This window comes from Tachyglossus aculeatus, chromosome X1, assembly GCF_015852505.1.
Source record: "Tachyglossus aculeatus isolate mTacAcu1 chromosome X1, mTacAcu1.pri, whole genome shotgun sequence".
Classification (NCBI taxonomy): Eukaryota; Metazoa; Chordata; class Mammalia; order Monotremata; family Tachyglossidae; genus Tachyglossus; species Tachyglossus aculeatus.
Genome location: NC_052101.1, coordinates 43,388,602 through 43,415,275, shown reverse-complemented (window position 1 = coordinate 43,415,275; position 26,674 = coordinate 43,388,602). Strand labels below are relative to the sequence as shown.

At 42.0% G+C, this 26,674-nt stretch overlaps 1 protein-coding gene across 2 annotated transcripts in view; it reads right to left on the bottom strand.

Moving 5' to 3' along the window:
* NR3C1 (nuclear receptor subfamily 3 group C member 1) overlaps window positions 1-26,674 on the bottom strand; it is a 132,244-nt gene that overhangs the window by 39,395 nt on the left and 66,175 nt on the right. The gene's annotated exons all lie outside the window — the stretch shown is intronic.

Here is a 26,674-nt window from a genome sequence, read left to right as displayed (position 1 = left end):
CCGCCATGAAAGATGGGGCAATTTACATTAATATCTTGGAAATAAAAGTACTGCTAATTCCAGGCTGAAGGCAACAGTGCCAACTGGATGAAAAGTATCATCTTCACTTCTGATTTGCGTAGAAGAAAACTGTACTCCCTGTACCTTGATCTTGTCCTTCGAGCTCCCGATCCCTCGCCCACATCCTCTTTCTGGCCTGGTACCTCCTCCTTTTTCGTATTTGACAGACCACTACTCTCCCCTTCTTCAAAGTCCTACTAAAACCACATCTCCTCCAAGAGGCCCTCACTTCCCCTATTCTACATCACTTAGACACTTGGATTATACCCCTTGAACACATATTCACCCCTCCCCCAGGGCACTTATTGTGACTATTTATCTGCAATTTATTTTAATGTCGGTCTTCCCCTCCAGTCTGTAAGCTCCTTATGGGCAGGCAACATGTCTGCCTATTTTCTTGTAATCAGTCAATCAATGGCATCTTTTGAGCACTTTCTGTACTGAGACAGCACTGTACTAAACACTTGGAAGGATACATTACAGAGTTGGTAGATATGGTCCTTGCCCACAACAAGCAGTGCTCTGCTCACAATAAGCACTCAATAAATAACACTGATTGCTTGTCTTGGGGCAGAATAACTGAAACAAATTTCTCTGTGCCTCGGTTACCTCATCTGTAGAATGGGCTTTAAGACTGTGAGCTCTCTGTGAGACATGGACTGCATCCAATATAATTATCTTGTGCCTATTTCAGTGCTTAATACAGTGCCTGGCATATAATAAATGCTTAATATCATCTAAAAAAATCTATTATGTAAGTGATCCACTTTAATTTTCCAGCCACTGTTAACTTGAAATGATAGTTTTGCACATCACACTCACCTGGTCTTTTCTTATCTTTGATCAATAAGAACAGTGTAAACACTGAACTGCACATACCAGCAGAATACATTTTCTAGATTGCCTACTTATCCCTGCATTACCTACGGATTACTGATTATTTGTCTGATATCTGACTAAAGAATACTTTTCACATTAAATTAAAAAACAAAACACTGCTTTGGAAAAGGTTATCACAATGTTTCCATTAACTCTATCTATATTCCTGGCAGAAGGCAGCCAAACACTTTTGGTGATCAGAAACTGGACTACTTATCTCCTACTTCAGCAAAGTTTACTGGGATGTATTAATTGAGCTTCTGGTGATTCTAATCTACAATAACTGCCCAAACCTGTACATATTTTTTACACTCATTTACCTTGGGAGAGCTGTAGAAGATATGATATAATATGATTTCAGGTGGCCCTTAACACTTGGGGCTTAGTCCATGAACTTCCAAAAAGAAAACAGTTTGATATCTTTTAACCAATCAGACAAGGCCTATTTAACACTTTTACCAGAGGTGTTAGAAGATAGTGTTAGTTGCTGATATTTTTGATGAGGGCTTATGTGAAAAGAGAGATGCCTCAACAACAATCCACTCTACATTTTTTTTAAGGTATTTGTTAAGCACTTACTATTTGCCAGGCACTGTACTAAGTGTGGGGTAAATACAAGCTAAATCAGATTGGACACAGTCCATGTGCCACATGGGACTCACAGTCTTATTCCCCATTTTACAGATGAGGTAACTACGGCCCAGAGAAATGAAGTGACTTGCCAAAGGTAGAAGACAAGTGGTGGTGCTGTAATTAGAATCCAGATCCTTCTAACTCCCAGATCCATGCTCTATCCATTAGGCCACACTGCTTCTCATCTTCTACATCAACCAACTATATGTGGTGAGCTGAAATGGGGACTCCACAGAGTGGGCAGAAAAAATGACACAAAATTTCAAATGATATAATGCAGCCATGAACAATCAAAAAGCAGGAGCAAGGGGAGGTCACCCGGGTATATTACAATTATTGATGGGGTCTTTTTTTTGGAAGGGATTCTTCAAGAGGAGAAAATAAAAACACTGTCTGACCCTGTGGATTGCAAATGCCTAAGAGCAGCGAGGAGTGGTAACCTCTGCCTTCACATATTGGGAAACACCAGTCTCATCAGCAATACTTATCCCCACCCAGTCAGACAAGTTTGCTTCGAGTCCAAAGGAGATTCGCCTGTGTATATTTCTTCTCTGTTCCTCTAGACTGAAAGGTCATTGTGGGCAGGGAACACATTTATCAGGTTTGTTACCCTGTACTCTCCCAGGCACTTGGAACACTGCTTTGCACACAGTAAGTGCTCAATAAATGCCATTGATTGATTTTCCCATTTGTATTTCAGAAGTTGTCTAGAGGAGCCAACTATTTTCAAATACTTAAGTCTGTTTGGCTGCCTTATTAGATTATAAAATCCTAGAGGGAAGGACTGAATTCTTCTATTTTGTTTTGAAATCCATACAGAGCCTAGAAATATTGGTTTATGACTCTGAACCCCATGGGGCCTCAATAAATGTTGAACAACTGACTGAGGAACACAAGAATGGAAATATAACTCCTTTTATGTGGTTTTCTAATATTGATAAGGAAGTGACTATCAATGATGTAAACAAACCAGATTTTTTTTATATTATTCAATTTAACCGGCTTTTATAGTTAAGGTGCTTTGAAAAAAACGCTCTATATTGTCAGGGGAAACCGAGGACCACATTAAAGATATGCAGAATAATTAGGTGGATCGCAAATGACACAAACTCTCTTCCAATGAGTGATTATTTATGGAACAAAGGAATTTAAGAAATGGCAACAGTGGATCACATCAACGACTCATTTAGCCCAGAAATTTGTCTTCGACAGCAGCGACAGGATTCATAGCGGAAATAAGTGATATTACTAACTCCCACCCTTTGATATCAATCTTGCTTAGGAATTTATGGTAAAATATCCCAAGTTTTCCCCTCTATATCCTTAGCTTTCCCTCTAGAAACCTAATATGTACTGCTCACTTATGGGTTTACCCAAACTCTTCTTGAACCCACTAGTATTTCTGCCTGCACAACTTCCTGTTGTGATGAATTCCACATGCTTACTACCTGCTGTGATACTGTTTGCTTTCATTTTTTGAACCTACCACCCTCAAGTTTCAGTTAGGATTCTCCTCACTAAAGGGCTCGGTGAACAGTCCCACCATCTCCCTAGCCACAGCTGTCATGATTTTGTACACCCTGGATCATGTCTCTAGCTAGCCTCCATCTTTCGATATTTTGCAGGCTCCTCCTCCCCCTCCCATCCCCTTACTGTGGGGGTTCCTCAAGGTTCAGTTCTTGGTCCCCTTCTGTTCTCGATCTACACTCACTCCCTTGGTGACCTCATTCACTCCCACTGCTTCAACTATCATCTCTATGCTGATTACACCCAAATCTACATCTCTGCCCCTGCTCTCTCCCCCTCCCTCCACGCTCGCATCTCCTCTTGCCTTCAGGACATCTCCATCTGGATGTCTGCCCGCCACCTAAAACTCAACATGTCCAAGACTGAACTCCTTGTCTTCCCTCCCAAACCCTGCCCTCTCCCTGACTTTACCATCACTGTTGACGGCACTACCATCCTTCCCGTCTCACAAGCCCGCAACCTTGGTGTCATCCTCGACTCCGCTCTCTCGTTCACCCCTCACATCCAAGCCGTCACCAAAACCTGCCGGGCTCAGCTCCACAACATTGCCAAGATCCACCCTTTCCTCTCCATCCCAACCGCTACCCTGCTCGTTCAAGCTCTCATCCTATCCCGTCTGGACTGCTGTATCAGCCTCCTCTCCGATCTCCCATCCTCTTGTCTCTCCCCACTTCAATCTATACTTCATGCCACTGCACGGATTGTCTTTGTCCAGAAATGCTCTGGGCATGTTACTCCCCTCCTCAAAAATCTCCAGTGGCTACCAATCAACCTACTTATCAGGCAGAAACTCCTCACCCTCGGCTTCAAGGCTGTCCATCACCTCGCCCCCTCCTACCTCACCCCCCTTCTCTCCCTCTACAGCCCAGCCTGCACCCTCCGCTCCTCTGCCGCTAGTCTCCTCACCGTGCCTTGTTCTCGCCTGTCCCGCCATCGACCCCTGGCCCACGTCATCCCCCTGGTCTGGAACGCCCTCCCCCTGCCCATCCGCCCAGCTAGCTCTCTTCCTCCCTTCAAGGCCCTACTGAGAGCTCACCTCCTCCAGGAGGCCTTCCCAGACTGAGCCCCCTCCTTCCTCTCCCCCTCCTCCCCATCTCCATCCCCCCGCCTTACCTCCTTCCCTTCCCCTCAGCACCTGTATATAGGTATATATGTTTGTACGTATTTATTACTCTATTTATTTATTCTACTTGTACATATCTATTCTATTTATTTTATTTTGTTAATATGTTTTGTTTTGTTCTCTGTCTCCCCCTTCTAGACTGTGAGCCCACTGTTGGGTAAGGGCCGTCTCTATATGTTGCCAACTTGTACTTCCCAAGCGCTTAGTACAGTGCTCTGCACACAGTAAGCGCTCAATAAATACGACTGATTGATTGATTGATTGATTGATATTGAAGTGTCCTCCTACGGAAACACCCTGCTCTGTACTTCTTCCAGCTCCATGATTTCCTTCCTAAGATGCGGTGACCAGATTCACGGGCAAGATTCCCGATGGTAGTGCAGCATGGTTTTACATACACCCCTATGCCATTCAGGCACTTCTGCACCATAGCACTTCTGTACATACTGACTTGCAAACCCTACTCTAAGGGCTTATTCAACTACACATCCATTTTCCCTTTCTCTTCGTTCTGTAAATAACTGTGTTTCTGCCTTCCCTGCTAGACTGTAAGCTCTGCAAGCTCTGCATGAGAGCAGCATGGCATAGTGGACAGAGCATGGGCTTGGGAGTCAGAAGGTCATGGGTTCTACTCCTGGCTTTGCCACTCGTCTGCTCTGTCACCTTGGCCAAGTCACTTCACTGGGCCTCAGTTACCTCATCTGTAAAATGGGGATTGTGACTATGAGCCCCACATGTGACAGGGACTGTGTCCAACCCAATTTGCTTGTATCCACCCCAGTGCTTAGTACAGTACCTGCTTCACAGTAAGTGCTTAATACCATAATAATTATTATTGTTATTATTATTAATAGTGTTACAAAGGATCATGCTTTCTAACTCTACTGTATTGCTGTACTGTACTGTACTGCTCTGTACATAGAAGTCACTTAAAAAATGCTACTGTTTGATTGTGAGGGTGTTGGAAAGGGGGATAAGTGAATATAATTTTTCCTGGGGTTACCTAAGTATCAATTAAAAAGTAATCCTTTTGTTTTCTATACCCTTTGTCTAACATTAGATTGGCCAAGATGGTTGCTGCCTCACACTGGACTAATGATTTAAATCAATAGGCCACAAAGATTCCAGACCTTTTTCCTGAGTCATGAATGACAGCTCTGAGCCTATCATCATGGAACTGGAATACTGTTTTCTCTTGGTGCATTTCCTTGCACTACATTCAAACAATCAATGATATTTATTGATCACTTACTGTGTACAGAGAACTGTACTAAGCGCTTGGGTAGGGAATGTGTCTGCTAACTCTGTTGTGTCACAGTTTCCAAACGCTTAGTACAGTTCTCTGTACACAGTAAGTGATCAATAAATATCATTGATTGTTTGAATGTAGTGCAAGGCTTTCCCCATTTCCAAGATATTCCTATCTGCCCTTTTTTAATGGCATTTATTAAGCACTTACTATGTGCCAGGTACTACACTAAGCTCAGGGGAAGACACAAGCTATTTGGGTTCGACGCAATCCCTGTCCCACATACGGCTTGCAGTCTTTAATCCCCATTTTACAGATGAGGTAACTGAGGCACAGAGAAGTTAGGTGACTTGCCCAAGGTCACAAGGCAGACAAATGGTGGAGCCAGGACTAGAATGCAGGTCCTCTGGCTCCCAGGCCTGTGTTGTTTCCACTATACCGCACTGCCTTAAGAGTAGGGAGCTCAGTTCTTCAATATTCTGATCAGAGATATGCTTATACTCTGAAGGGCCTGAATATGGCAAAGATTTTGTGAATGTGCACAATGCCCACTGTGCACTAGCTTATTACCCCTCTGCTCCCTAAACCAGAATTTACCTTTCAAAGTATACACATATTGAGTTCATTGTGTCTGCACTCTTGAAAGTATTTCTGGCTACAGCCAATCATAATAGATAAAAACCTTACTAAATAGGTGGTAAATATTACAGTGTCATTTCAAATGGGCTTCTCTATCAAATGCCCATTTTTACACCAAGCTAGTAAGAGTACCTGATCTTGGCACTGATAATCAATTAATGGTATTTACTGAGCACTTACTGTGTGCAGAGCACTGTACTAAGTGCTTGATAATCCTCCCCTTGATGCTCTGCCCACCACTCTTCTCTCCCTCTATGCCCCTCAAGTCCAGTCTGCCTGATTCTATTTCAATTTACCAGGCTTTCAATTTATTTGTCCCTGTGCATGTCTTTCAATCGATCAGTAAATCAATGTTATGAATTAAGCGCTTAATAAAGTTGAGTTGGTAGACACAATTCCTGCCCACAAGGAGTTTAGAGGCTGGGGTGGCGGGGTCGGGGGTGGGGAGGCAGGCATTAAAATAAATTATAGATAAGATTAGTGGGAGAGCATAAGGACATCTACGTAAACGCAGTGGGGCACAGTACAGGGGTCGGGTACAGTTCAAAGAGCACAGAAATGATGCAGAAGAGAGGGAGAATAGTGGAAATGAAGGCTTAGTCAGAGAAGGCCTCTTGGAGGAGATGTGGTTTTAATAGGGCTTTGAACATGTGAGTTCTAGCTCAGAGAGAGGACATGGGCAAGGGGTCAGTGGTGAAATAGATGAGATAGAGGTACAGTGAGTAGGTTGGTATTAGAGGAGCCAAGTGTGTGGGCTGGGTTGTAGTAAGAAATCAGCAACGTAAGGTGGGAAGGGGATAGCTGATTGAGTGCCTTAAAGCCCATGGTATTCCCTCTTTCACTCTTCTCTTCCTCAGCTTCTCAATTTTCTTTGTATCTTCCCCTCCCTGTAATCCCCTGTTCTTGTCTGCATCCCTGTGCTGCTGTCCTTTCAGCTGCCTTCCAGCCACTTCCCATTTTCAAACTTTTTATCCTTCTTCCCTGGCTGCCATTATCCCTCCACATCTCTCTGGGGGGAGAGGGAGAAGGGTCACTCTTCCTCCAAGACAGAGAATACCTCCAGATTCCACTCTCCTTCTCCCCATCTCCCGTGATCCTTTGGTGTTTCTCAGGCTGCCGCTCTCCCCACTTTCTGAAGTGTCTCCCTTATCCAACAGCTTGGCGAGTTGGTTCATCCACCCCACCTCAATTCATGCCAACCAGGGAATGTCAAAGGGGAGAGGCTGACTTGACTAGGAGCTGCTGCTTTGGTTTTGGGGAAGGAATATCTAAGGAAGCAGCAACTCACTGACTGAAACACAAGCAGTTAAAGCTCTCTGATTTCTCCCAGAGAATGAGTTCATGTGTTTGTGTGTGGGAGGGGGCGAGAAGAGGGCACATTTTGGTTGGTAGCTGATTCATAGCTTCATAGCCACCTATTATGCCAATCATTTTGCTGCCAGAGTTTTGAAGGCCCCAACAGCCATCTCAACGGATGGTTTTATTTATATTTGTACACATATACATATATATGAGACATATTATGGAAGGGTTGGAAAGGATTATAAATGGAATTCAGGGCACGACATCTGGTACTTTGCTGGTAACAGGGAAGGACAGGAAATAGAAATTACTCTGAACTAGTGAAGCAAAGGTAGCTTGATGTAGTCAGACATTCAGTTATGACAAAAAGAACACTACTATAATGACAAACATCCCATTTTTATGCTGTACTTCAACATATGCTAATTACATTAAAAGCACTTTTTGGCCCCTTTTATTTTAGCTGGGTGCTAGTTCAATTTACTGTAGTAGAATATTCTTTTTCAGTGCCTGCCCAGTACTGAACCCATTCCATATACAGCCTACAAACATCTCTCTACAAGCTTCAGACAGATCTAAGTTACTTTCAGAATTGCATCTGTGTTACCTATTCAAATATGCTTCCACAAATATATGCAACAAGACTTTACAATACTAAAGGGAATATAGGAAAGGCAAGATATTGTTCCAAATCCCAAATCCCCTAGTCTAGAAATGAAACTGCATTCTGTGTTGAGCACAGATGGTTTTGAAATACGGATTCGACTTAACGGTATCAAAAATATTTTACTTTCAATATAAATACTTAAGTCGTATCTGCTCAGAGGATCATTCCAATCCAGAGCCAATACTGGCCTCAAAGAGGAACCATGTAATTGCTCATCAATATACACGATCTGCCTTATTGCTCTTTTCTGTTCAATAGGAAGTATTTCCTTGATATTATTTACCCACTAAGGACAACCAGCCTAAGCTACTGAACAGCTCATCTTCTTGGGTTTGCAATGTTCCGCAGCAGAAAAACTGCCTTACTGGAGGGACTTTTTTTTTAGTTTAAAACTACAGAGTCTTGTAGTTCACTTCAGAGTTTGTATCAGGAAAATGAGTTTACATTTCTTTAAAATGGCGTCTGCTACCATTTTAGAAATCACACAGGAGTAGAAAAGACAAACATCTAAAGCGAGTGAGTGATGTGATTTTTTTTTTTTTGGATACTCTCCAGAATGTAAAGGTTTCAAGGGCACAGGCAGAGCTTTCTTGGAATGGATAAATGGTAATCGCTGTTGCAGCTGCAACCATAGTTAGAGCTCTGGGGATTTGAATCATACTTCAGCTTTACAATATTTATTATCAGATTAGAATAATTCTATTTTACTTTTAATCTTTCATTTTTCTAAGTGAAAAATGCAGCAGATGTTTAAAAATTCAAAGTGTATACTAAAACTCTTTCCAAAGAGTTTCCAAAAAACAGTTTCTTCAATTTAAGTATTTTTCCCATCACAAGAAATGAAATACAAGCTTTTTCAACACTGGAAATTAAACCTCTGCCTTCAAAGTCTCTGTGTCAAAACGTTAACATCAGTTATTATGAGGCCTGGCAAAAATATTTGTGCACTGCCCAGTGAAAAGGGAAATATCAACGTTGCTGAGCAAGTAATCTTATGGGCAACCACCAAATACAGCAGCAGAAATACTGAGATGATGTCACACAGAAACAAACATACAAATAGATAGGACAAACATAACACACAAGCAGGGGCAAATAACATTTGAGAGTGGTGGTTTTGTTTGGCCAGCGAACCATGAAAACAATGACTGTGGACACAAAACGGTAAGGACCCCCTCTAGCCTGTATACTCACCGTGGGCAAGGAACATAACTGCCACCTCTGTAGTACTGTACTCTCCAAGTACATAGAACAGTGCTCTGCACACAGTAAGCCTTCAATAAATACTGCTGATTAAAAATACCACTGATGATGATTGATTCCTGGTCTTCAGAGAGACTTAATTACAGAGATGGAATGAGGTTGACAAAGTCTGGGACAGACAGACACACAAACGCACGACCTTTTACAACCTGCCCCTTACATTTTGTAGACAGGCCATACAACCTATAGTTAGAGGCTTTAATTTTAAATACTACGTTCTTTTCATTTCAGCACTTGATTACCTATCAGTAAATGGTCTTCTCAAAATTTCTCTTAGGGTTCATTTAGTAAAAAAAAAAAATGGTGTTTTGATAATCGAGTAGAATGTTACAATATGTTAATAAAGTGTAGTTCAAAACAGAACACAAAATATCTACCACCTGCCAAAGCATGAATCATAAAACTGTTATTTTAAGATCACGTCACCAAATTTTGTTCCGTTAAGTATCACAAAACACTGAATCCACTATTTCATTGCAGAGAATGATTTTCCACTACTATCTTTAACTTTTTTAAAGCAGCAAGTGGTCTCAATCCATCACAAAAGCCTTGAACATTGTGCAGGTTACTTCTCCAGCTATTCAGCAAAAAAGTAATTAAAAAACAGAAACTTAAATGCAATCCGTTTAATTACTTTAGGAGCCATATGAAAACTTTATGCTCATATTTTTCTCTGTATTTTATATAATTTCCTGTTAATCAAAATCAGATGTGACCTCAGATCATATCACTACGGAGACTAAAAATTAGCAAGATTACATTGTGTAATGGAAGAGAGAGTCACGTTGTCTCCCTTTATCACACACAGGGATATCTGGGCAACTTTTACAAGATGAGGTGATAGAGAGGAAAAGTGGACAGGATTTTGGGGAGCAATTAAAGAGTAAGCCCTAGGCCCCAAACGAGAAAAAAAATTGCTGATTTAGAACTATATACAAGAGCAGATGACAATAGGGTAGTCTTTTTGACTAGGTGATCCCGTTTGGATGTCAGATGTTAATTGAAGTGTGGAAAAGGGTGTGGTTTATTTTTCCTGGGCACCTATCAATGGTATTTATTGAGAGCTTACTATGTACACAGCATGGTACTAAGTGCTTGGGCGAGTACAATACAACATAATTGTCAGACACATTCCCTGCAGGCAGAGAACATGTCTATCAACTGTGTTGTACTTTCCCAAGCACTAAGTACAGTGCTCTGATATATGATATACAGTGCTCTGATCTATATATAATGTCAAACTGATTTTCTTGCATCCACCCCAGTGCTTAGTACAGTGCCTGGTACATAGTAAGCACACAACAAATACCATAACTATTATACACACACACAAACATATATATGTATACATATAGATGTGTGTATATACATTATATATGTATATATGAGAGAAATACAATGTATGTATACATGTACACACAGTGTGCATATTACCAGTTTTTTTTTCTATAAATCTGTTTTTATCATGTACTTAGAACACTGTTGAGGAATTAGAGTGTTTTTCCCTTAATGAACATCTGTCTGGCTACAATGTGATGTGTCAAAGAAATGGTTTGCACATATGTATGGTGCTGGTCAAAGGAGGAATGATATCCAGTCTTTCAATCATATTTATTGAGGGCTTACTGTGTACAGAGCACTGTATTAAGCAATTGGGAGAGTACAAAATAACAATAAACAAAAAAATAAAAATAAAATACAGACACGTTCCCTGCCCACAAGGAGCATACAGTCTAGAGGGATATAAAGCAAGTATTTACAGACAGGAATAACGTCTCCATATGACAGAAGGACTGACTCTGTATGTGTATGTGTGCGTGTATGAGCATGCATGCCTGTGAGAATGAGAACGCAAATACATCCTTTATATTCAATGATGAGCTATTTGCTAAGATTTTATCAGTGTGTGCAAGGGTAGCTGTACAACCAATGCGTGACTAATTGTACATATGTGCACGTCCTTTGCTGCGCTGTTGCATTTGTTGTCAACAGTGCTTGAAGCTGATTTAATTTCCCCTTTGAGTTGTGATCTTCTCTAAAGCTTTACCCCGAGAGTCATCCGTTTCTAATTGCGATATGCCAGGATGATCAGCCTTCTGCTGCTGTGTCCTAACTGTTCACAGCTATTAGTATTATCATCGCTAACATTTATTGAGAGTTTACAATGTACAAAGCGCTGCACTAAGCCCTGTGGTTATGAAAAGAAAATTAATTTGGACCTGGCCCCTGAAACACAAGGCACTTGCATTTTAAGAGGAGGGAGGTCAGACAGATGTAACTAAGTTAAAATTAGTCAAAAATGTCTCTGGTAAAGGTATCCAAGTCACACAGTACTTGGAAGGGGCAGTCTCTGCTCCTTACAGAGTCCTTGGCTACAAAATGTGGCAACAGTCTTATCACTGCCTAGTGGATACAGCACAGGCCTGGGAGTCAGAAGGACCTGGATTCTAATCCTGGCTCCACCACTTGTATGCTGTGTGACCGTGGGCAAGTCACTTCACTCCTCTGGGCCTCAGTTGCCTCATTTGCAAAGTGGGGATTAAGTCTGTGAGCTCCATGTGGGACTGAGTCCAACCCACTTAGTCCAACTGCACTTAGTGCAGTGCTTGGCACACCATGGCCGATTAAATACCACAATTACTATTAACATTAGTAGCAGTGGAGGCAGGGTTCACTCTTTCAGTGGAAGGCATTCAACCAATCAATCAATTCTATTTACTGCTAATTCTGTTGTACTGTGCTTTCCCAAGTACTCATAAATATCACTGATTGATTAACTGATTGGCTGAATGCTTACCCACCGCAGAGACTGTACTAAGCTCTTGGGAAAGTACCATACACAGAGTTGCTAGACAAGATCCTTGCCCACAAGGAGCTTACTGCCTACAGGGGGAGCCAGACTATAAAACAAATTATAATTAGGGGAAATAGTAAAGTAAAAGGATATTTTACATATGTGCTGTGGGGCTGAAATAAGTAAAGTGATACCCTGCTTCATAGTTACCTCTTCTTCTATGTCTGCTCCTCCAAGTACTGGTTATTAGTAAATATGAACGCCCATATATGGGCAGAAGAAATAGGAAGCTGCAATAATAATAATAATGATAATAACTGTGGTATTTATTAAGAGCTTATTATGTGCCAGGCACTGTAGTAAGTGCTGGAGTGGATACCAGCAAATCAGATTGGACACAGTCCCTGTGTCGCATGGGGCTCACAGTTTTAATCCCCACTTTAAAGATGAGTATAATTGAGGCACACAGAAGCGAAGTGATTTGCCCAAGGTCAAAAAGCAGGCAAGTGGCAGAGCCAGGATTAGGACCCATGACCTTCTAACTCCCGGGCCCATGTTCTATCCACTAGGCCATGCTGCACTAGGAATCAGGGGGTTCATTCATTCATACAATTGTATTTAGTGAGTGCTTACTGTGTGCAGAGCACTGTACTAAGTCCTTGGGAGAGTACAATATAACAATAACAGACACAGTCCCTGCCCACAACAAGCTTACAGCTAGGGAAGGGGGGGGGGGGGGACACAGACATTAATATAAATAAATTACAGATATTCCCAAAGGGCCCTGAGTCCATCAGTAGTAGGGTTTCCGGGCTTCATAGGTCCCAGCTAGGCTATATCACTGTGGACTTTGCTCTACTGTGAAATTCAAATGTTTCTGTCCTCCTTATTCAAATGTGGTCCTTTCCCGTTCACTGTAACGCTGCTTTAGGGGTATCCTGCTATCAATCATTTTCCACACTCTCTGCCCACTGAAGGTGAGATGCAATGAGTTTTGTTTCGATGCTGGTGAATTGCCAGCCTTCTTGGTTGGGGTGGGAGGTCACTGAATTATCTGGATTTTGGATGTAGAGGCTGTGATATGTCCACAACTCACAGCCAAATAGAATATTAAATGCAATCGGTTTATAGACTTTCACTTTGACTTGTATCCTGAATACCGTATGGGCCCTACACTTTGGCTCTGAAAGAAACACTGTCCTTTTTGAGTCAGTTTCCTTTGATCACTGCCTAGGTACCATGTCATAGAAGTCAATGAGAACGTTCAATTCCACCACAGAGAGAAATCCTTGGCTGAGTACAGGGGTTTGCTAGGTGCAGGCTGCCATATAACTAGGGAGGGCACTTGGTAAACATGGAGGTAACATATGTGCTATATTGGTCATGAAGTAGAACATCATCACATGTACTATTTTGCCAATTTATGCAGAGTTTACCTGATCCTAGAGTGCTTCTCTTGGGGAGATATCAAAATTTCTTCCCACCCTTACTTGCTCCCAAACCTTTCCATTTCCTTCTAAGGTTGGGGCTGGGAGGCAGTGTGGCCTAGTGGAAAGAGTACAGGAATTGGAGTCAGCAGACCTGGGTTTCAATTCTAGCTCTGCCTCTTGCCTGCTGGGTGAACTCGGGTGAGTTACTTGACTTCTCTGTGCCTTTGTTTCCTTCTCTAAAAGGGGAACGAAATAATTGTTCTTCCCTTATAGATTGTCCTCTGTGCGATAAGGACGTATTCCAGTCTGATGACTTTGACAACTACAAAACATTAATCAATCAATGGCATTTATTGAGCATAGGCAGGGATGGTATTATTTTGTACTGGCTCAAATGCCTGTGCAGTGCTCAGCACTTTGTAAGCCCTGAAAAAATACCATCAATTGACTGATAAATCCTCCAACCTTCTTACATCAATCCATCAATGACTGGTATTTATTGAGGGCTTACTCTGTGTATATATCTATAATTCTATTTATCTATTTTGATGGTATTTGACACCTGCCTACTTGTTTTGTCTGTCCCCCATTCTAGACTGTGAGCCCACTGTTGGGTAGGGATTGTCTCTATCTGTTGCCGAAGTGTACTTTCCAAGCGCTTAGTAGAGTGCGCTGGACACAGTAAGTGCTCAGTAAATATGACTGAATGAATGAATTTACTATATGGAGAGCACTGTACTAAGTGCCTGGGAGAGTACGATACAACAGAATTATCAGACATGTTCCCTGCCCATAACAAGCTTACAGTCTAGGGGGAGAGACGGACATAAATATACATAAGTAATTTATAATATGTAATTTATTAAAGATATGTACATAACTGCTGTGGGGTTGAATACCAAATGCCCAAAGGTCACAGACCTAAGTGCATAGATGATGCAAGTCACACGGCACAGGGAGTTTAATAAACACCATTACCATCAGGTCTTTTGAAATACAGGGGCCACTCCTGAGCTACATAACTCGGCTACAGGAGCCAAAGTGGAAGAAGGCTGGATGCTGAGAATAAAAATATTAAACATAAGGGTGTCTGGAACCACATACATGCTAGGCAGAGGACATGTTACCTGAGAACTGGAATACTTAGTATAAAACCAGACAAATGGCATATACATGTGAAAGTTTGGGTGATTCTGAAAACACCTCATGACTATTTGTATTACTGCTTCATTTGGGTAGAAATACTGGAATTTTCAGATACTCATATCAAAATGAACATTTTGAGGAATTATTCTGCAGCAAAGACAGCCTAAATAACTTTACTTCTGGTTAAACTGTCCCATATTTGGATCCAAAGTCATTTATTAGGCATACCAACAAGGTCTGTGAGAACAGATTTTCTCCACCCTAAAAGAGTAAACCCAGTGAAGTCCTGAAGGATACACATTTGCCTGAATTGCTCCGTTTCAAGAAGGACCACTTATGGTCGAAGAGCACCTAATTACCAATTCTAATTATGACCCTTGAAATGCACCAGATATAAATATCTGCACTGAGCTCTCAAAATGAAAGACACTTTTGTGCCACTTTGGACCAAGCAACATTAGATTGTAAGCTCCAACTTGCTGATTTGGTACAGTGCATAAGCCTCTTTAGCATCCAAAGGCTTACTCTAGGAGTGCTGACCTAAACCTGCCTGACCTCCCTTTTTAGGGGGAGGAAGTGGAGGCAGAGCCGCATTGCCACAAAAGTGACCGCAGAGTGCTCTGCCGGGGTTCTCCCCCTCATTCAATCATTCGTTCAAGTGTATTTATTGACCGCTTACTGTGTGCAAAGCACTGTACTAAGCACTTGAGAGAGTACAGTAAAAAAGCTACAATCCCTGCCCATACTGAACTTTGGGTCTAGAGGGGGAGGAAGCTCATTATAGGCAAGGGATTGTGTCTACTGGCTCTGTTATAGTGTATTAAGTGCTTAGTCCAGTGCTCTGCAAAGCGCTCAACAAATACCACTGATTGATTGATTTGGGCAGCTGCGTTTCAATGCGAGGGACAATTGCCATTCAGGCTGGCAATGACTACACCTTCCCGGTCTGCTCTATTCCAAACAGGGAATGGGGAAGTACGGACTGGCCCTATCCTTTTCCACACAACAGCACTGAGCGACTTCATTCTTCAAATTTCGAACTGGCTGGACTACTTCCAAGGGTTTTCATCTCCAAAGTTCGGGTGAGACTTCTATACTAGGCTCCACTTAGTAATTGCTGAAACTGTTTTAGAAAGCAATAGGGTAGAAAACTACCCCAGGGAACAAAACTTTAAATGAAAGCTCCCCTCATTCCGCAGGCATGTAGGAATTCATTTTTATTTCAAATTCCCAACTAATAAATTTGAGAGTACCCCACACTGTAAAAAAATAAGACGTACATATCAATGGCGAGGCATTTCGACAGTGTTATTACAGACCTGTGTATCTAACTCTGTACCCTTAGAAAACACCACTGAAATTCACTTATGGTGCTTATGTAGATTAAGAAGGCCAATGAGGATCTAACAGTCCTATGTGTCCTGGGCACACACACAAAGGCCTTTCCTTACTGTGCGGTTGTGATGTGTTTACATCTCATGATGGTATGGCTCACTAATCGTGGGCTATTGTTGGGCCCGTTTTAGTACTGGTGACACATTATCTTCTCTCCTTCTGCGTTCAGGATAAGCAGAGCACTACTAAACAGATCCACGCAGACCTCCAGGGTGCTCACTAATCGTGGGCTACTGTTAGGCCTGTTTTAGTGCTGGTGACACATTATCTTCTCTTCTTCTGCATTCAGGATAAGCAGAACACTACTAAACAGATCCACGCAGACCTCCAGGGTGCTGCTGAATGCCACCTCTGCCTCTTCAGTGAACTAGTGACCGCTAGAGAAGCGTCATGGCATAGTGGATAGAGCACAGGCCTAGGAGTCAGAAGGTCATGGGTTCTAATCCCGGATCTGCCACTTGTCTGCTGGGTGACCTTGGGCAAGTCATTTCACTTCTTGGGGGCCTTGGTTACTTCACCTGGAAAGTGGGGATTGAGACTGTGAGCCCCACGTGGGACAGGGGCTTTGTCTAACCCAATTTGCTTGTATCCACCCCAGAGCTTAGTACAGTGCCTGGCACTTAGTAAGTGCTTAACAGATACCATGATAATAATAACAATAATAATAACAATAATAATAATAATAATCCTTAACCACCTAGAGAAGCAACAATGTGGCTCAGTGGGAAGAGCATGGGCTTTTGAGTCAGAGATTGTGGGTTCAAATCCTGGCTCCGCCAACTGTCAGCTGTGTGACTTTGGGTAAGTCACTACACTTCTCTGTGCCTCAGTTACCACATCTGTAAAATGGAGATTAAGACTGTGAGCCCCCGTGGGACAACCTGATCACCTTATAACCTCCCCAGCGCTTAGAACAGTGCCTTGCACATAGTAAGCACTTAATAAATGCCATTCTTCTTCTTATTATTATTATTTCCTACTCCCAAAAAGGCCTTTCAAGTTAGGGCAGGTCTAAGGCATCCCGCCACTGGTAGGCCATGCACATGAGTTGATGTGCACTAGCGGTTCTGGTTTGCACGGGGCAATCTGCCCTCTCTTGCTTCATCTCCCTGCGAACCAGCAGCAAGCACTGAATGAGCATTCATTAGGGCACGGGTAGAGCCTGCCCAGTAGAATGACGGATTGCGGTGCAACCTTTCAGCAGCAGACTTTGCTGAGTCCTGGTCCAAAATGTCTGCATCTTCGTTGTGCGAGACACAAACTGCGTTTTTAATAAATGACTGACTTTCTAAGCTCTTGACCTGGCCATATAGCATAAAGGTAACACCCTTTTCCCACTGATGTTTTCATGATCTAAACGGTGAACCCAGGCTGCTTTAGAATATAATATGAAGGCAATATAACTTCAGAGAAGAAAAATATAACTTGGGAATACAGTGATAGCATTACAAAGCATATTTCCAAGTTATACGTATTTAATTACAAAATAAAAAACAAAGTGGTTGTAAACATTGCTTTCAAAATAAAATCTTTTTAAAGAAATATGATCTTTTTTGTATTTACAAAAATAACTGCTTCATTTAATTTTATTCCTTGGAATTTTCAAAAGTCACTGTTATACTGGGGTAGAAAAGTTAGGAGAATCATTTTTGAAGGACAAAGAAGATTTCTGAAACTATTTCAGATCTGAATGAAATACAGATGGGGCAAGAAAACTGTAAGACCAGGTCTAAACTATAAACTCCCACATATAATAAACAGGAGAGAGAGTCTGGATGCCTAAATATACATTATAAAAATTTGATGCCTGTTCTAGACAAGTCTTGGATCCAGAAAAATTACCAATGGTGGATTCAAGACAGTCTCTAAAGATAATTAGAAGGACTGTGCAGGAAAGGGCAGAAAACTTTGCTATTATGTTTATTCCTGGCTCAAGACAATGTCATTAAAGCAAACATAGAGTTGTTCCAGGCACAAAATCAGTACTTTCCAAGACATTCAATCAATCAATAAAATTTGTTGAAAGCTAATTGTGACCTGAACACAGAACATTTAGGAGAGTAAAAAAAGTTAAGCAGACTTGATCCTTGCACTCAAGAAACTTGTAATCTAACAGGAAATGAGAGGAGGAGGAAGAAAAGCAGCTTAAAATGCAATCATTTTCATAACTCTTAGGCTTCAGTTAGAGTATGTTCATACACGGAAATATACACGCCTCCTGTCATTTGTGCCGAGAAATAACTCAAAGCTATATCTGTCTCTCAGTTTCCCTTCTATATGATTCCAGTAGTCACAGATCATGGACAGTAGACTTTAAATAGACTTCTTGTTTGTACCCAACTTGGTCAAAGGGCCCTGGCTGAAAGGGGTTTTCCAATTCCCATATTCTCCACTTTCCAAAGTCAGTTCTGCGAATTTATTTGATTGGGACACCAAGACACAAACTTGAAAACTAAGACATACTGCAGGTCAAACACATTAGCACAGGAAGGAGTTATCTTTATGTTCACACAATGTGGAGGGGTGTTTCAGTTACTCATACACATGGAACTGGCCATCAATCAATAGTATCATCTGCAAAAACAAAAGACACATAAAGAAGTACCAGTCTACCTCCCAGGACATTGAGAGGAGTGACTGATGAGGAGTGACTGACACCATATTAGCATTTGTGAAATATACATTCCTATACTTGGTACACTGGAAATGTGGGATAAATTCTGAGACCTAACTATTGTACAATGTATCCAACCATGTGAGCATTCCAGAATTAATTTCACAAAAAGAACTCTTCCACCAGATGTTTTTAGTAGGTTGTTGTAGTTTAGATCTGAAGAATATTTTCAAAGTTTCAAAGACAGTAACTCAAAGTCCAGATAATCATTCAGCCAAGAAGCAACAAAACGAAGGGATGTTTCAAGGAAAAAAGGGATAAATTTGTCAGAGATATAATATTTGTTATAATATATTATGTTTCTTTAATTTGAAGCAGTCATTAGAGACACACATGTCTAAAACCAAGAGAAAGAAAGAAAATTTTTCCAAGTCTCAACATAAGGCAACTGGGCTTTTTAGCACAACTACTTTTTAAAAAGGAAATAAGCCAAAGAAAAATCATTAAAGGCAACACTGTTTGATTAATGAATAAATGCAATCTTTAAGTTTACATCACTTAAAAAAACTACTTCTAAAAACTATGATCACATAAAAATTAAACTGTAGTTCATTACAAAAATTGCTAAGAGAAAATATACTAATTTTTCTTAGATGCTATAATAAAATTATAACACAGTAGCACAACAGATGCAATAAAATGTACAGAGCTATAATTACAATTATAAGATTATTACAATAAAAATGCTTCAAAAACAACTGCATAAGGTAAGGCTCAGTAATAATTCTCTGATTATTAAATATTTCAGAAGACTTTTTTTAATGGAATTCAAATTTAAAAGCAACATTATGCCTCAGATCTGAATTTTTAAGCCTACTACAGATATTTTAACTTTTCAATTAAGTACCCCCAACCAAATTACTACAGAATCAAATGTAATTTTCTGGCCTCAGAATCAATGCAACGACATAGCAAATGGAGTAGAGGGAGGAAGAAAGAAATATGCCTCGTAACATTAGATTCTTGGCCCAAATCCATTTGATACTGGTCCAGGATGACATGACTGCTAATTGAGTCACAGGGGATTCAGCTGACACTATGTTAAAAATGACATATTAGTCTCTCTCCCATCTTGAGAAGAAAATGAATACTAAAATGAAAGGTGTTTTCATGTGCTATACATTTCTTCCTCAATTTTAATCCTTCAAACTCTCACATCCATTTTAAAGCTATAATCATAGAGCATCATTCAATCCCTGTTACTAACATAGCTTTTAGTGTAACTCTCTTTCCCCTACCTATAATTTTGTATAGCACCAAAAGAATCAAAATGACCAAAGTAAAAGATATAGTGCATTTTTTCATACCAAAGAAAATATTGGTCTTCTGAGATATAGAAAGGGAGAGCCTACAGCAGTTGAAACTAGAAGATTTTTAATGCTTCTTTCTTAACCTTCTTTCTGAAAAAAATAACTTAGGTGAGCCCCCCCGAGGGACAGGGACCAGGTCTGATTCCCTCGTGTATATTCTCTCTTTGCATTTTGTACAGTACTCTACGTATGGTAAGTACTTCTACTCTGCTCAGAAAACCAAAGTGTACACCATTCAAATTGAGAGGATACAAAGTCAAACTAAGTTTATGTAGTGAAATGGCTGATCAGTACTTTAGAAAGCTGGATATGTTAAAATCGGTAGGGCCTAATGATATGCAACCTGGAGCATTTAATGAATTGGCAGATAGGGGAGTGAGCTTTAAGGCACATCACAGAAGTACTTGAAGACTGAAAAGGTTAAATACTGCCATTATAAAAGGAGATAACCAGAAAATAACAGGATAGTCATACAGCCACTGACAGTGGTCAAGGATCTGGCCTACCAATTCTACTGTATTGTTCTCTACCAAGTGCTTAGTACAGTGCTCTGCACATAGTAAATGCTCAATGAATACCACTGACTGAAGGACTAATTGTCTACTTCCAGAGGCTGTTCCCATGATTTCCAGGGGCCCCTAAAACTGCCAACAGAGAGCCAGTCTGTCTCTCTCTCTCTCTCTCTCTGGCTACTGGTTGCAGACAGCCTGGGGCCTTCTCTCTGAGGTTTCTTTTCAAACTCAACAGGCCATGATCCAGAAACGGCTCCTCCTGATACCACAAGTGGCTTTGAGGATAGGTGCTCCCTCCACAGCTGATTCGTCATTCTGAGGGTGAGGAGAGTGCCTTCTCCCTCAGCTCCCTAGGCAGGAAGCAGCTTATTCCACTGTGGCCCTTTCTGCTGTATAAGGGTTAAGGGAGAATCAAGACAGAGGCCCCACCCTTTGCTCTCTGCTGGCTCAGGGACTGGTGGTGCTCACTGGTGGCTACCCCATCTGAGCCTCTGTAAGGATGATGACGATGGTATCTATTAAGCCCTTAATATGTGCTGGGCACTGTACCAAGCGCTGGGATGGATACAAGCAAATCAAATTGGACACAGTCCCTGTCCCATGTGGGACTCACGGTCTCAATCCCCATTTTACAGATGAGTTAACTGAGGCACAGAGAATTGAAGTACCTTGCCCAGGGTCAAATAGCAGACAAGTGGCAGAGTCAGAATTAGAAAGCATGACTTTGATTCCCAGGACTGTGCTCTATGCACTACACCATACTGCAGTGACAATGAGGCGGACCACCGAAGCCAGGCAGGGGAAAGGAATGCTTCCCTCCACCACGCTGGGCCCCGAATTTCCCAAGCACAGCAGTGAGCTGCATGCTAGGTAAGGATGCTGAGAGCTCTAATCACCAACCCGGCCATCACATGGCCCACATCCTCTGTCTGGACCTAACAACCTAGGGTTCCTTCAGGTCAGCAGCATCATAGGTATTACAGAGCATATATGATGAGAGGAGCACTGAAATACGCATTTGGGGAATACCTAGAAGTCTTAGAGATCTGCCCTCAGAAGCTTACAGTCTTATGAGGGAAGACAAAAATCACACAAGGCTGCTAAGAGGAAGGGGGTCTTGAGGAGCCCTGCTGTTGATCCAGCAGAAATATCTGGACTGGGAATCAGGACACCTAAGTGTTTCCAAATTCTGGAGCTATGCCATTAGTCCTGAAGGTTTCTGACTTGAAATACTGCCAAGAGGGTTCTGAGAGGTGGACAGAGTGAGCAAGAAACTTATAATATAGCTAGCTATTTGGGGATGCAAGGACTTGAGCAGCTAAGAACTCAACCACATTCATGGGGCTTAGCACTGCATCGGAAAGATGGGACAATGCTGGGGTCATTTTGGCTGACAATGGGTCCTTCATAATGAAGCCCTTAGTTTTTGCTTTAGATGAGCCTCTTTGCTCATTGTGCTTCATGCTCCAGAGGGAAAATGACTGGCAGAAAAGAGGAAGTGTGAGTGACACCTTGCAGGGGCCTAGCACTGTTATTATATTTCTTCGGCAGGTTCTCGGTCCCTAAGACTCAGGAGCGAGGCTCATCCATTCTTGACAGGAGAACTGAATGAGTAATAATAATAATTATGATATTTGTTAAGCACTACATGCCAGGCACTGCACTAAAGTGCTGGGGTTGCACAGAGTCCCTGTCCCATGTGGGGCTCACAGTCTCAATCCCTGTTTAATAGGTGAGGTAACTGAAGCCCAGAGAATTGAAGTGACTTGCCCAAGGTGTCACAGTAGGCAAGTTGTGGATTCAGAATTAGAACCCATGACCTTCTGACTCCCAGGCCTGTGCTTTATCCACTAGGCCATGATGCTTCTCTTGAGTCTTCCAAAGGACAGAGACTCTCTCCCACTGTTCACTGCTCGGCACACAGTAAGGGCTTAACACTATTACTACTTACCTGTTTAATTAGTAGTAATAGAATTTAAGAACATAAGTGTTTGTTTTGTTTTAAAGTGTATAAGAGCTAAGGTGGCTAGGATATATGGTAAACCTGGGATGGTGGAAGGATTAATATGGGAATTCCTCAGGGAGGCGACTTTTTAAGCGAACTCTGAAAGGGAGGAGCAGCACAGTCGACTGAAGCAGAGGTGGGGTGATGATTCAAGAAGGGGAAATGAAGCAAACTGTCCGTCAGAAACGAAATAGTTGAGTAAAAAGACTTTAATGAGGCTTGTTTAGGAGGTGCAGAGCAAGAGCTGGATTGTAGCAGGGAAGATGGAAACACAAGCTACTGACCTCTATCTCCCTTCACCATCTCCTCTACTGTCATGCATTCTCTTTGCCAAACCATTCTACTTGCCCAATGGAAGGCCTGCTTTATTTTGGGCAAAATCTCCTGGATTTATTTTTCCACTTCATTCCACTTCCTCATACTTCACCCCTCAACTCCCACTCAGTTTGTTAGAGATTTACCCTCCCTGAACCCCTCAGCTCACAGAAGAAAAAAAAAGGGAATGGGGGGGGGAGTGGGAGGGTAAGGAGCAACTACAATCTGCCCTCCAATGTTTCTTCTGAACACTTTCCATGCCTTCATCCTACATAATCCCACTGTCTAAAGAGGATGTCATGTCTCAAACCCAATGTCCCCATTGCCTCCCAGCTTCCTACATCCATTCATTCATTCATTCATGCAATCGTATTTATTGAGCACTAACTGTGTGCAGAGCACTGTACTAAGCACTTGGGAAGTACAAGCTGGCAACATACAGAGACGGTCCCTACCCAACAGCAGGCTCCATTCACCTCTGCAACTGATTTCGCTACTGTATTTTCCACCTCTACCCTGTTCCTTCCAATCTGAACCTCAGAGATTTAAGATAACACCCTCAGCCTCCTTACACCTCTCAGTCTATTTCCTGATTCTTCACTTCCTCTGGGTTCTGCAACTCTCCATCTCCAGCCCGCACCAGCTACTCAACGAAATGGACACATCTTGGTCCTCTTTATTAGGAGTTGTTGTTGCTGCTAATAAAGCACCATGGACTCTGAATTCACCAAGTGAACTGCCTTCACTTGTCACTGTGCCGACACTCCTCCCCCCTCTTGTGTCTACTCTTAGAACAGTGCTTTGCACATAGTAAGTGCTTAACAAATACCATCATTATTATTATTACTCTACCCTCCCAGGAATAACTCTACTCTCTCAACTCTCTCTCTAATTCCTCTCTTTATCCACTAGCGGTTCTCCCTCCTTGAAGGCTTGACTCTGAACCCTGCCCTCCGGTTCTCTCGGCTCTCTTGCTGTCCGACACACTTGACTGGCCCCAGCCCAGCCCTGGATCACCCCTTAATCTGTTGCCTCAGATCCTGGCAGAAATCCAAGGGCTGCGCCAACAACGCAGTCATTCTTCATTTGCCTGCTTAATCTACAATTCTGACATTATGAAAGCGAGGCAATGCTGTCACTCCTCTATGCCCAAAGGCCTCACCCAGAATGCACAACACCTGTTTGAAGCCTCCAGCTTTCTATTCGAACTTTTGATACTCCCTCTTTTGACCTCTTTAATCCCAATAACTTTGCAAATTATTTTTATCCATGAGATCAAAATCATTAAATGTAGGCTTCCCCAAGGATCTCCCTCTCCTCATCCTTTAACCGTGGGTGACCTGTAAGATTTCAATCTTGGTCTTTTGTTTTAATCACAGTGAACCCCCTCTCTAATTGAGTTTAACACTTCACAAGGTTCCTACTATCACCTCTGGGCAGAAGACTATTTCAGCCCTGACAGCCTCAACCTGCTCTTGTCACTGATTGCTCCCCTTTCCAGGACATCTTAACTCTGATAATCACATCATTTGATAACAGTTAACACTGAATATGCCAAAATCTGAAGTTCCCACTTTGCCTTTTAAATCTGTTCCCCTTTTCCTACATTTCTCATCTGTTGGCAATGACACTACTGTCAACAGATTCGCTGTCAAAATGTTCAGGCTTTCTTGGAGATGGAACTAAGAGACTGAGAAGCAGGGAGAGGAATGGAAAAACAAACAACTCTTATAGAACTACACTTCCCAGAAGCCAAAAGAAGGAGCATGGCCTAATGGATAGAGCACAGGCCTGGGAGTTAGAAGGACCTGGGTTCCAATCCACACTCTGCCAATTGTCTGCTGTGTGACCTTAGGCAAGCTACTTCCCTTTGCTGTGCCCTATGTTACCACAAAGCCCTACTGAAAGCTCACCTCCTCCAGGAGGCCTTCCCAGACTGAGTCCCCTCCTTCCTCTCCCCCTCCTCTCCATTCCCCCCACCTTACCTCCTTCCCTTCTCCACAGCACCTGTATATATATATATATATATGGTTGTATATATTTATTACTCTATTTATTTTACTTGTACATATCTATTCTATTTATTTTGTTAATATGTTTTGTTTTGTTCTCTGTCTCCCCCTTCTAGACTGTGAGCCCACTGTTGGGTAGGGACCGTCTCTATATGTTGCCAACGTGTACTTCCCAAGCGCTTAGTACAGTGCTCTGCACACAGTAAGCGCTCAATAAATACGACAATGAATGAATGAATGAAACATCTGTAAAAAGGGGATTAAGACTGTGAGTCCCACATGGGACATAGAGTGTGTGAGTCCCACATGGGACATAGAGTGTGTCCAACTTTATACCTACCTACACTAGCACTTAGTTCAATGCCTGGCACATAGTAAGTGCTTAAGAAATTCCACAAAGGAAAAACATCCAGGTGGCCTATTCCTGCTAGAAGCTCTGAAGTAGGAACTTTTCAAAGTCAAATGTGAGACCACTTCCTCTCCCCTTTTTTCCTGACACTAGATCCTTAAGCTGGTTGCCTCCAAAGGATGCAGCCTTGGCTAAGATCTTTCCATGTTCTGTGAGTATATTCTCTTCTAGAACTTTTGTTGCGCTAAAACCCTTGTTTTTGTTTTTATCAAAGAAACTCAGTTATAATTTGATAGGTATCTGAGTTTGGATCATTGTACATGTAATCTGGATTTTGTTTTTCTTCCCTTCCCTTCTGGAACGTCTCCAGAACAGTAGGTGGGGGGAGGGCAAAGCTGACAGTCAGCCAGAGGGGCTGAAAATAGATCAGGAGATAGGGAGAAGAGTCTGGGTGAGTAGCGATGGTGTCTACCAACTCTGTTGTACTGTACACTCCCAAGTACAGTGTTTGATGGACTGAATGACCAGTTGTGTGACAGGACTACTGATCACCTGGCAGATAATCACGGGTGGGGAAATACTATCTCAACAGGAGGGAAATTCTGGCTTCTGGTCTCCATCTGGATTGTTTCTACTTCACCCATGTTACAATGGGAGATTGGCCCATCTTAATGACAAAAGGATGGGGAAGCAATATATTCTAGAATGAATCACAACTTCCAGCACAAAGCTTCAACGCATTTCTGTCCTGTGCTCAATGGGTGCAGACAAACAGCTTGTCTACTAATTCCTCTTGCTATATATAGTATGGGAAACTGCCAAGCATAAAGTTAGCCATCAACCTTTATTCCCAATTGAGGTTCTGCCACAAAAAAATTCCTCCTCAACATAAACTGATACACTCACGTTAAATTGTCAAGCATCTCTTCATCACCTTTTCAAATGAATAATAATTTGTAATTATTGAATTTGGTTCATTCTCTTGAAAAAGGCCTAAATTTTACAATAGCACAAATATAGCACATTCTGTATATATGCTATGAGCTGGTTGGGGGGCGGGGAGGGAGAAGGAGTGTGGTGGGAGGAGAAATGGCAGATGGCAAACAGTAATTCGGGATCGGCTGACCGGGGATTAAGGCTGAATGAAGAGGGCAACATAAAGACATACCGCTGAAGAGAAGGGCAAGCGGCCTGCAGCTATCAGTTAGCAGCTTGGGCTTTCTGGTTCCCCACCCACCCAAAATCTCTAGCCCTTGAACTCCTTCCCATTTGACCTTCTTTTTAACTCAGAAATTTTCAAATACTTAAATATTAATCCCTCATGAATTTAGACATCAGGCATAATTCATTCAGTCATATTTATCACACACTTACTCTGTGCAGAGCACTG